The sequence below is a fragment of the Chiloscyllium plagiosum genome, chromosome 14 (genome assembly GCF_004010195.1).
Source record: "Chiloscyllium plagiosum isolate BGI_BamShark_2017 chromosome 14, ASM401019v2, whole genome shotgun sequence".
In the NCBI taxonomy this organism is placed as follows: domain Eukaryota; kingdom Metazoa; phylum Chordata; class Chondrichthyes; order Orectolobiformes; family Hemiscylliidae; genus Chiloscyllium; species Chiloscyllium plagiosum.
The window spans coordinates 211,875-221,552 of NC_057723.1; the positions used below are offsets into that span (position 1 = coordinate 211,875).

General features: G+C 41.9%; 1 long non-coding RNA gene across 1 annotated transcript in view; it reads right to left on the reverse strand.

Annotated features, from left to right (window-relative positions):
• LOC122556873 overlaps positions 1-8,801 on the reverse strand; it is a 26,576-nt gene extending 17,775 nt beyond the window's left edge. The window contains exons 1-2 of the long non-coding RNA XR_006313677.1: positions 8,668-8,801; positions 285-404 (exon numbers count right to left, since the gene is read on the reverse strand). This is a non-coding gene — a long non-coding RNA (uncharacterized LOC122556873). The remainder of the gene's footprint in view (positions 1-284; positions 405-8,667) is intronic.
• Positions 8,802-9,678: the final 877 nt, after the last annotated feature.

The window sequence follows — 9,678 nt, forward strand, 5'->3', positions numbered from 1 at the left end:
ACTCTCTGGATTCATTTAAGAAAGAGTTGGATAGAGCTCTCAAAGATAGTGGAATCAAGGGTTATGGAGATAAGGCAGGAACAGGATACTGATTAGGAATGATCAGCCATGATCATATTGAATGGAGGTGCAGGCTCGAAGGGCTGAATGGCCTACTCCTGCGTCTATTGTCTATTGAGATATCAGAGAGAAATGGTGGAGCTGAAGTAAATGCAGGCTTAAATGTATCTTGCAGTCACAGAACTATCACCCTATATAGTCAGTCACAAAGCAACTGTCCTTACCTTGTCTCTTCCTGTTCAGGGAAATGTTGTTGTGGTAACTTCACTGGCCTCACAATGTAGAGGCACAGGCTAATGCTATCAGGGACACAGATTCAAATCCCACTATGCCAGCTGGTGGATCTGAAATTCAGTCAATAATTCTGGAATTAAAAGCTAAACTCAAGAATGTTGACCATAAAATGACAGTGGATTGTTGAGAAAAACTCATCTGGCTCAGTAATGCTCTTTAAGGAATGAAACTGCCATTCTTTTCTGTACGTAACTTCTGACCCATAGCGATGTGATTTATTCTTAATTGGTGTCTGAAATGACAGCAGCCAGTCACTCAGTTCAATGGCATTTAGGGATGGGCAATAAAGATGGATAATGTCAGACAGCCCAAAATTCCCACCACAGAAGAAAAGGCAGCATCATATGACCAGAACTGCAGCCTTCTGAGTCAAAACTAAAATTTGGAGAGAGTGAACATTGATCAAGTCGCCAAGAGGAACATGAAAACATTGGTCTTCAGATTTCCTGAGTGGTCAGAGAGTGAACTATTGACCACGTAGGATAGGAAACAAAAAACTCTAGAAGAAATGGAACAAATAGACAAATGGGAGTGGATCAGAAAGATAACAGATAATCCATCAATATGGTGGGACATAGAATGTTTCCAGAATCAATTATTATTCCAATAACATAAAACTTCACCGCCAAATCCAACATCATCTTGTCTTGGAAGCATATCACTTTTCTTCCATTAATGTTAAGTCACGCTTGGTATGACAACTGCTCTACCCAGGGTGGTGAGAAATGACAGAGTTGTGAACACAGCCAGTCCATCACACAAACCTACCTTTCATCCACTGACTCCATCGATACTTCCTGCTGTCTCAGAAAGGCAGCCAACATCATAGACCCCACCCATCCCAGTTATATTCTCTTCCAACCTCATCCATCAAGCAGATGATACAAAACCTTAAACACACATACCCCCGGCATGCAAAACATAACTTTTCACACTACCTTGGTACATGGGACGATAATAAATAAAATCCCAATTGAGTATTACCGTGGGTGTAACCTGGAGATAATAATTTAAGGGGTTTCTTCTGTGCCAAAATCGCAGCATTCCCTCAGAGCTGACACTCGACAGTGCGGTGCTCCATCAGCATTGTCCACCCGACAGTGCGGCACTCCCTCAGAACTGACCCTCCGACGGTATGGCACTCCCTCAGTACTGACCCTCTGACAGAGCAGTGGTCCCTCCGCACTGACTCCCTGACAGTGTGCTGCTCCCTCAATCTTGACCGTCTGATTGTTCAGCGCTCCCCTAGCGCTGAACCTCTAATGGTGCTGTGCTCCCTCAGCACTGACCCTCCGACAGTGCAGCACTCCCTCAGTACTGAACCCTTCGACAGTGCAGCGCTCCCTCAGTACTGACGTTCTGACAGTGTGGCGTGCCCTCAGTATTGACTCTCTGGCAGAGTGGAATTCTCTCAGTGCTGCATTCTGAGTGTCAGTTTAGATCTTGTGCTCAGGCTGCTGAAATAGAATTTTATCCAACACCTTCCCAACAAGACAGATAACATTGCCTACAGTTGATCTGACTCAATCCTATGGCCAACTTGGTACATCTTCCTACATTTGAATACTTTCATTAAAAATTAACACCAATACATTGGATTTAAATAGATTTGTAACTATGGAATTCACAGCTGTAAGGGACATTTACAAATCCTCATTTTGTAAAACGTAGACACATGTGCTGTCCCAGACCAAAACAAGAATCCATCTGGATAATCAGCCTGAGAAACATTTCCTTTGTGTTGGAATAATTAGTTTATCATTATAGAAAGTGCTCCAGTGCTTATATCAAACCAATAGGTTAGGAAAGGCTATGGTACGGCATGGTAAAAGACGATCATATTGTCAAATGCAGACATCAAATGAATAAAGGCCGAGAAGGAAAAGTTCTTGAGCAATCAATCAAGCCCCAAACTTGGAAATACAATTTATTGGATCCTCCCCATCTTATCCTGTCTTCACAACATAGTTTGGTTTCCAGACCAAGATTAAACCTATAAAAGAAAGAGTTTATTTTTTTATGTAGCAATTTGTTTAGTGGTGGAATGTCATGTTGTGGAAAGACATCTCACTGGGTACTTCCAGACAGTCATTGGATGTAAAGATTAACGCGTGAACATGATTGACTGACTAATGTCCTTACATGTCTTCATCATTTTTCCATGTTTCTCTTTGTAAAATAACGGTCACCCATTTAAGACAGGCAAGAAGAGAATATATTTCTCAGAAAAATCACATTCGAAAGTTGTGCAGGTTATGGTGGATTGGGCCATGCTAAATTGCCCACTGTGTGCAGGGATAAGCTGGCTAGGTGGATTAGCCATGGGAATGTAGGATTACTGGGATAGTAATGAGGGTGCAGGTCTGGACAGATTGCTCTTCGAAAGGTCATTGTGGACTAGATGGGCTGAACGGCCTACTTCCTCATAGTAGCGATTCTATCATTCTATGATTTGATATAAAATAAATCAAAAAACTTCCTAGAAAAACTCAACAGGTCTGGTAGCATCTGTGGAGAGAGAAACAGAGTTAATGTTTCTGGTCCAGTGACCTAATAGGTCTGAGCAAGAGTCAGTGCACCTAGAATGTTAACTCGGTTTATTTCCACAGACGATGCCAGACCCACTGAGTTTCTCCAGCAATTTCTTTTGATTAATCTTAGTAGCTATTTTTCAAAAGTGGTGGAAGCAGACTCTTCAATATTCTTAAGCAGATGTGAAAGACTATTGATGAGCAAGAAGGAGAGAGGTTACCTCGGATAAGCAGGAGTGAGGAATTGTACAATTTTCTATGAATGTAAGTGTAAAGGGCTATGTGGAAAGTGCAGAGGAATAGGACTAATTGTCGAATTTATTCAAGAGTCAACATAGATATGATGGGCCAAATGTCTTCCTTCTAAATGGATTATCCTGTCACTCCAGAATCAATTGCTCCAATTGCCATTATTGGTGTGCTATAAACTGAATAACCTAAGTTAAGGACTAAATCTTTAAAGCAAAACATCAAAACTTTCGTGAAGAATTAGAGCAATTAGTTTGTTGACAGGTCCAGGTGTAAAGAATAGATTTTTTTGAAAATTAAAAGATAAGTGTTTGTATTAATGTGTATCTTATGACTGAACAGCATTAGACTTTAACACGTATTTACTAATCAAGACAGAAATAGGCTACTAACCTCTGAGCCAACTCCACAAGTCAATGAGATAACATACAATCTACTTGTTATTTCATGGCATCACCATCACTGGATCTCTGACTATTAATATCTGGGGGTTACCATTGTCCAGAGCCTCAAATGGACTCACCACATAAGCTGATGAAGCGCTTATGCTCGAAATGTTGACTGTCCTGCTCCTTGGATGCTGCCTGCCCTGGTGTGGTTTTCCAGCGCCACCCTTTCTGACTCATCACATTAGCACAGTGGCTACAAGAGCTGGTACGAACTAGAAATACTGTGGTGAGCAACTCACCTCCTGACTTCCAAAGCTCCCCATCTACAAGACACAGGTCAGGAGTGTAATGGAATACTCCCCACTTGCCTGGATGAGTGCAGCTCCAACAACACAAGAAGGTTGACACCATTCAGGACAAAGCAACCCAAATTATTGGCATCACATCCACAAGCATCCATTCCCTCCACCATTAATGCTCAGTAGTAGCAGTGTGTACTATTGATAAGATGCACTGCAGAAATTCATCGAAGATCCCCAGACAGCACCTTCCAAACTTATGACCACTTCCATCCAGAAGGACAAGGGTGGCAGATACAGGGGAACACCATCACCTGCATGTTCCCCTCCAAGACACTCAACATCCTGACATAGAAAGGTATTGCCATTCCTTCAGTGTTGCTGGGTCAAAATCCCTGGAATACCTTGAATACCTTCCCTAATGGCATTGTGGGTCTACCAACAGCACATGGACTACAGCAGTTCCAGAAGGCAGCTCACCCCCACCTTTTCAAGAGGTGGTAATAAACAGCACTCACATCCTGTGAATGAATAAAACACATTACAGAGGATAATTAGAGAGGACACTTTACCTGGAGCACGGCAAACTCAGGCTCCTGTTCCAAGTGAATTTGATGTCATCATGACCTGGCTACCTTTGTACACACCCAGCAGTTAAACCCAGAGTAAAAATATCATAATCTGGAAGTGTCTTTTCAGTCAGTCACAGAATCCCCAAGAACTACTTATGGGAAAGAAGAATCTGATTTGAAAACAGATACCAGAATTAAAAAACAAATAACCTTGATGCCTTTCTGAGCAACAGAAACTGACCACTTAATTTTTTATAGCCCAAACATTTAGGAGATGCAATGGCCTACTAATCTAAAGACCCTGGTAATGACGTGGGGACCCAGGTTCAAATCCTGCCATGGCAAATGGAGTTAGGATGTAACAGTCTAATGGTGACCACAAAACTAGTGCTGAGTGCCAGGGGAAAACCCACCTGGATCACTAATACTCTTCATAGAAGGAAATCTGCCAACCTTAGCTGGTCTGGCCTGCATGTGATTCAAGATCCATACTTAACTGCCCTCTGGGCAATTAGGGGTGGCAACGTGTGAATGAATACATTTTATTTTCAAATGTCAAGGCTGCCCAATCAGGATTGGAGTTGGGAACTATTTTGACTGTTCAAGACTTGGAGTCGATATGGATGCAGAATAACACTGGAGAGAACAGGAATGGTGGGGATAAATGAGATTGACCTGTCAATTCAGCAAAGTTCACCACTGCCTTATTGTACTAACCCTGCTCTCCCGCAACATCCAAAATATACTGAAGTTTGTCATTCCTGTTCATAAATTAATTTCTGCAAATCTGATAGTAAGTTTTATAAAATCTGGGAAATATACACAGCACATGACAAGTTATAATCATTCCTGAAATAAAGTGAATCCTTGACATCTTTTGATCTCAGTACCAGGGAAATGTGATTCTCCTCAGAATGTTAATTCATTTTCCGATACTATAAATTAGAATTAATATTCCAATGCAAAATATGTCCTTTTAATAAAATTGACTGAACGAACAGCTTCTAACATTGTAAATGAAGCAGAGTTTTATCAGGCTTAAAGAAATAATACACTACTTATTCAAAATTTACATAATCTGCACTCCACATTTCAAAGCAAAAATTTGGAGAATTAATCACATTCAATGCAGACCCTTCAGAACCAGCCTTTGTGTGTATACCATAACGTCACGGCGAGTTAAAAATGTTGTTTCCTGAAATTCTTTCATTACGGAATAATTCCTTATAAAATTATATCGTATTTGCAAACTGAGACATTTCGCTCAGCTGGTCTATGTCTGTGTTTATACTCCACAGAAACGCTCTCCCACTTCTTACTCTATCTCACACCATCAACTTATTCTTTCTATCCCTCTGTCTCCCATATGTTCCTCCAGCTTTCCCTCATGAACTTCAAATTCTATCAGCACCTGGTAAAGAGGTTTCTCCAAATTATCAAAAGGATTTATTAATGACAATTCTTCTGATGTCCAGCAGTTTTGAAATCCTGCCATCACGCCCAGCTGTCTCACCGAAGAATGTTGTATTATTGCATGAAGCCCTCGAAGGCTAATAAAAATAAAATTCTGTGGATGCTGGAAATCTGAAATAAAAACTAAAACAAACAAAAAAAGGAGCAGGAATAGGCCATTCAGTCCTTCAAGCCTGCTAGCCATTCAATGTAATCATGGGTGATCATCCAACTCAGGACACTGTCTCTTCTTTCTTCCTGTGCCCCTGATCCCTTTAGCCTCAAGAGCAATATCCACTCCTTCTTGAAATCATATAATGTTCTGACCTCAACTACAGTTTGTGGTAATAAATTGCACAGGTTCATCATTGAGTCAAGAAATCTCTTCTTACCTCCATCTGAAATAACTGCACAGAGCCCATTATCCTGTTACCCAAGTCATCCTTTATTTACATGTGCACAATACACTGGCTGTGGCCAACCAATGCTGAGTCAGTCCCTGAACTGAGGAGATTTTAATCTCCTGTTTATATTTTTTTTAATTTTATTAAACAATTACAAAACAGTTTACAGAAAAACAGTTAATATTTACAGCTGTATACAACAGCAATTTTACAAGGGAGAGGAACAGCAAAGCCAGACCCCAAACCCTACCATTCAACCTGTTTACAGAGAGAGGAGGACAAACCCCAAATCCCAGTTTAATCTCCTGTTTATATCGGTCAGCCAGAGATTTCCTGATTGGCCCAGGTTAACAACCCCAATCAATGATCTCAGAGTCAACCTGGTTCCAATCATGACATCACCCCCCCCCCCAAGCTTGGAACGTGGGCCTGGTCTTACTCTTATAGCTTTTCCTGCGACATTCTGGCCCTAGGTCCTGTTCCTCTCATCCAGACTCTGACTGGATTGTAGTCTGTCTCTTGTATCCCCAGTGTCCTAGGAGGTTTTCTTCTAGTGGTGATGGTATCGAGGCTATATCCATCTCAGACTCTTAGGTTCCCTCAGCACAATACAGAAGGGAAGAAACTATGGTTTCTGATGGGCCTCCTGCTTGTTCTGAGGGGCCAGGTCTGTTTTGGTCCTGCCCCGTTTGTAAGGTAACAGCTTTCAAATGATCCATGTGCTTGTTCAGGATTGTATCACCGACATGAGCTTTGCAAGTCATGGGACCTGACATTGTCTCAACCTTGCCCCACACCCATACAGGGCCATTTCCACTGTTCCAACACCAAACTTCATCCCCTGAATTAACTGGCCTCCCTTGCTGAAAGGCAGCATGTGGCCAGCATTGGCGTTCCTGCTGCTGTTTCACTCTAACCAACCTGCCACCCAAACCCAGCTCTGGGAATATCAGTTTTAATCTGGTGCAGAATCTTCTCTCCATCAGTAATTCCACTGGAGCTATCCCTGATGGTGTATGTGGGGTGGTCGTATGATTAAACAGAAACCGGGATAGTTTGTTATCAAGTGATACTGGAGGCTACTACTTTAAGCCTGCTTTCAATGTTTGGACTGATGTCTCCACTACCATTGGACGATAGATGGTATGAAGCTGACCTTATGTGCTGAATACCATTGGATTTTAGGAAATACTCAAATTCCCTGCTGGTAAATGATTAGATTAGATTAGATTCTCTACAGTGTGGAAACAGGCCCTTTGGCCCAACAAGTCCACACCGCCCCTCTGAAGAGAAACCCACCCAAGTCCATTCCCCTACCCTATATTTACCCCTGACTAACACACCTAACACTGGGCAATTTAGCATGGCCAATTCACCTAACCTGCACATCTTTTGGGTTGTGGGAGGAAACCAGAGCACCAGAGGAAACCCATGCAGACACAAGGAGAATGTGCAAACTCCACACAGACAGGCAGGAATCGAACCTGGGACTCTGGCACTGTGAGGTAGCAGTGCTAACCACTGAGCCACTGTGCCGCCCTGTAAATGGTGTCCCATTGTCCGTGACCAATACATCCAGGAGTCCATGTATTGTGAACAATGCTCGCACTTCTCAATTATCATCCCTGAGCTTGCTGAACGAACCTTTTGCACATCCAACCACTTTGAATAGGCATCCAAAGTGACCAGGAACATTTAGCCCATGAAAGGACTGGCATAATCGACATGCAACCCAAGTCCAGGGTTCACCCTGCCATTCCCCTGAATGTGGAGACTCTGCTGGTGGTAATTTATGTTCTTGTTGGACTTTAGCTAGCAGGTGCCTCTGCACAGTGATGTCATTAATCCCACATACCAAATGGGATCAGTATCTCATTCAGTGTTAATCTAAAATCACATGCCTCTGCCAGTCATCTCAACCTCAACAAAAATCCCAATACAGGTTCCCCTGGTTCTCAAAGAGCTAATAAACAGACCGTATCTTGGAATTAGGAGGAGCAAAAACAACAGTTGCTGGAAAAGCTCAACAGGTCAAACAATAACTATGGAGAGATGCTGCTAGACTGATGAGCTTTTCCAGCAATTTCTGTTTTTGTTTTTGATTTACAACATCCACAGTTCTTTCAGTTTTTATTGAGAATTAGAGGTGGGTTGGGGTCATAATATTCCTTCATCAGCTCCGTTAACTCTTGGAAGCTTATAGTGACTGGTGCCTCTGGGAAAGTTAAGTCTCTTATAACTGAGAATGCTGTGGGTCTGCAAACAATCAGAAGGATTACTCATTGCTTTTCATCTGCCGCAGTGTTATTTACCTGGAAAAGATATTGCATTCTTTCCACATAATGGGCCCAGGCTTCAACAGCAGAATCAAACAAGTCAAACTTTCCAAATGAAGGCATAATGCCAAAAATGCTTACCCCAATTCCAAGATGACTGTTCTGAGCAAACATTCTTCAGGCAGATTTTGTTTTCTCTCATCATCACTGGAATAACTGCACAGAGGTTGGTATCCCATCACCAAATCACTCTTTATTTTTTTTGTGCCCAGTGACACTGGTTGTGTAGCCAGCCAGCTCGGAGTCAGTCCCTGACTGAGGAGATGCTAAATCCCCTTTTAATATTGGTCAGCCATGGCTTTCCTGATTGGCCCAGGTTAATAAACCCAATCAACGATCTTGTAATCAATGGAGCCAACCTGGTTCCAATCACGACACAATCCTAAACGGTTTACCACATATCCTGATATTGTAATTCCCGGTTCTGAACTCCCTGGCCGTCAGGAACATCTTTTCTGTGCTTTTCCCTTGTGGTTCCATTCGAACTTTTTTTAATAGATTTAGACTTAGATTTTAGAATTTATTGCTATGTGTACTCAAGTAGCGAAGAACAGGAGTACAGGAAAATCTGAGATCTTATACAAGTAAAAATAGTATTGTTAATAAAAGTCAAAATATTTGTCAAAACAAGAACACAGTTGTTGGGGATGTGTTACATGGGCTAACGTACAGTGAAACTGCTGCAACGGAAAGCTGCTGCAACAAGGGATTTGGGAATCCTCTGATTTAACACAGTGATAGATAGTAAGGAGACCAAAGGTTATGGGGAGAACACAGGAAAATGGGGCTGAGAAATACATTAGCCATGATCAATGATGGAGCAGACTCAATGGGTCAAATGGCCCATTTCTGTTCCTATGTTGTAGTGCCTTATGATCTTATAAATTGTAAACTACAAACATCCAACTTCCGTGGGTAACAGAGAAAACAAACAGACTGCTAGTCTTTATGTTAAACAGAACGGAATATAAAAATACTGACATCTTGGTAAGATTATACAAGGCACTAGTCAGCCCACAGCTGGAATACTAGGCAAAAGTGAGGACTGCAGATGCTGGAAATCAGAGTCCAGATTAGAGTGATGCTGGAAAA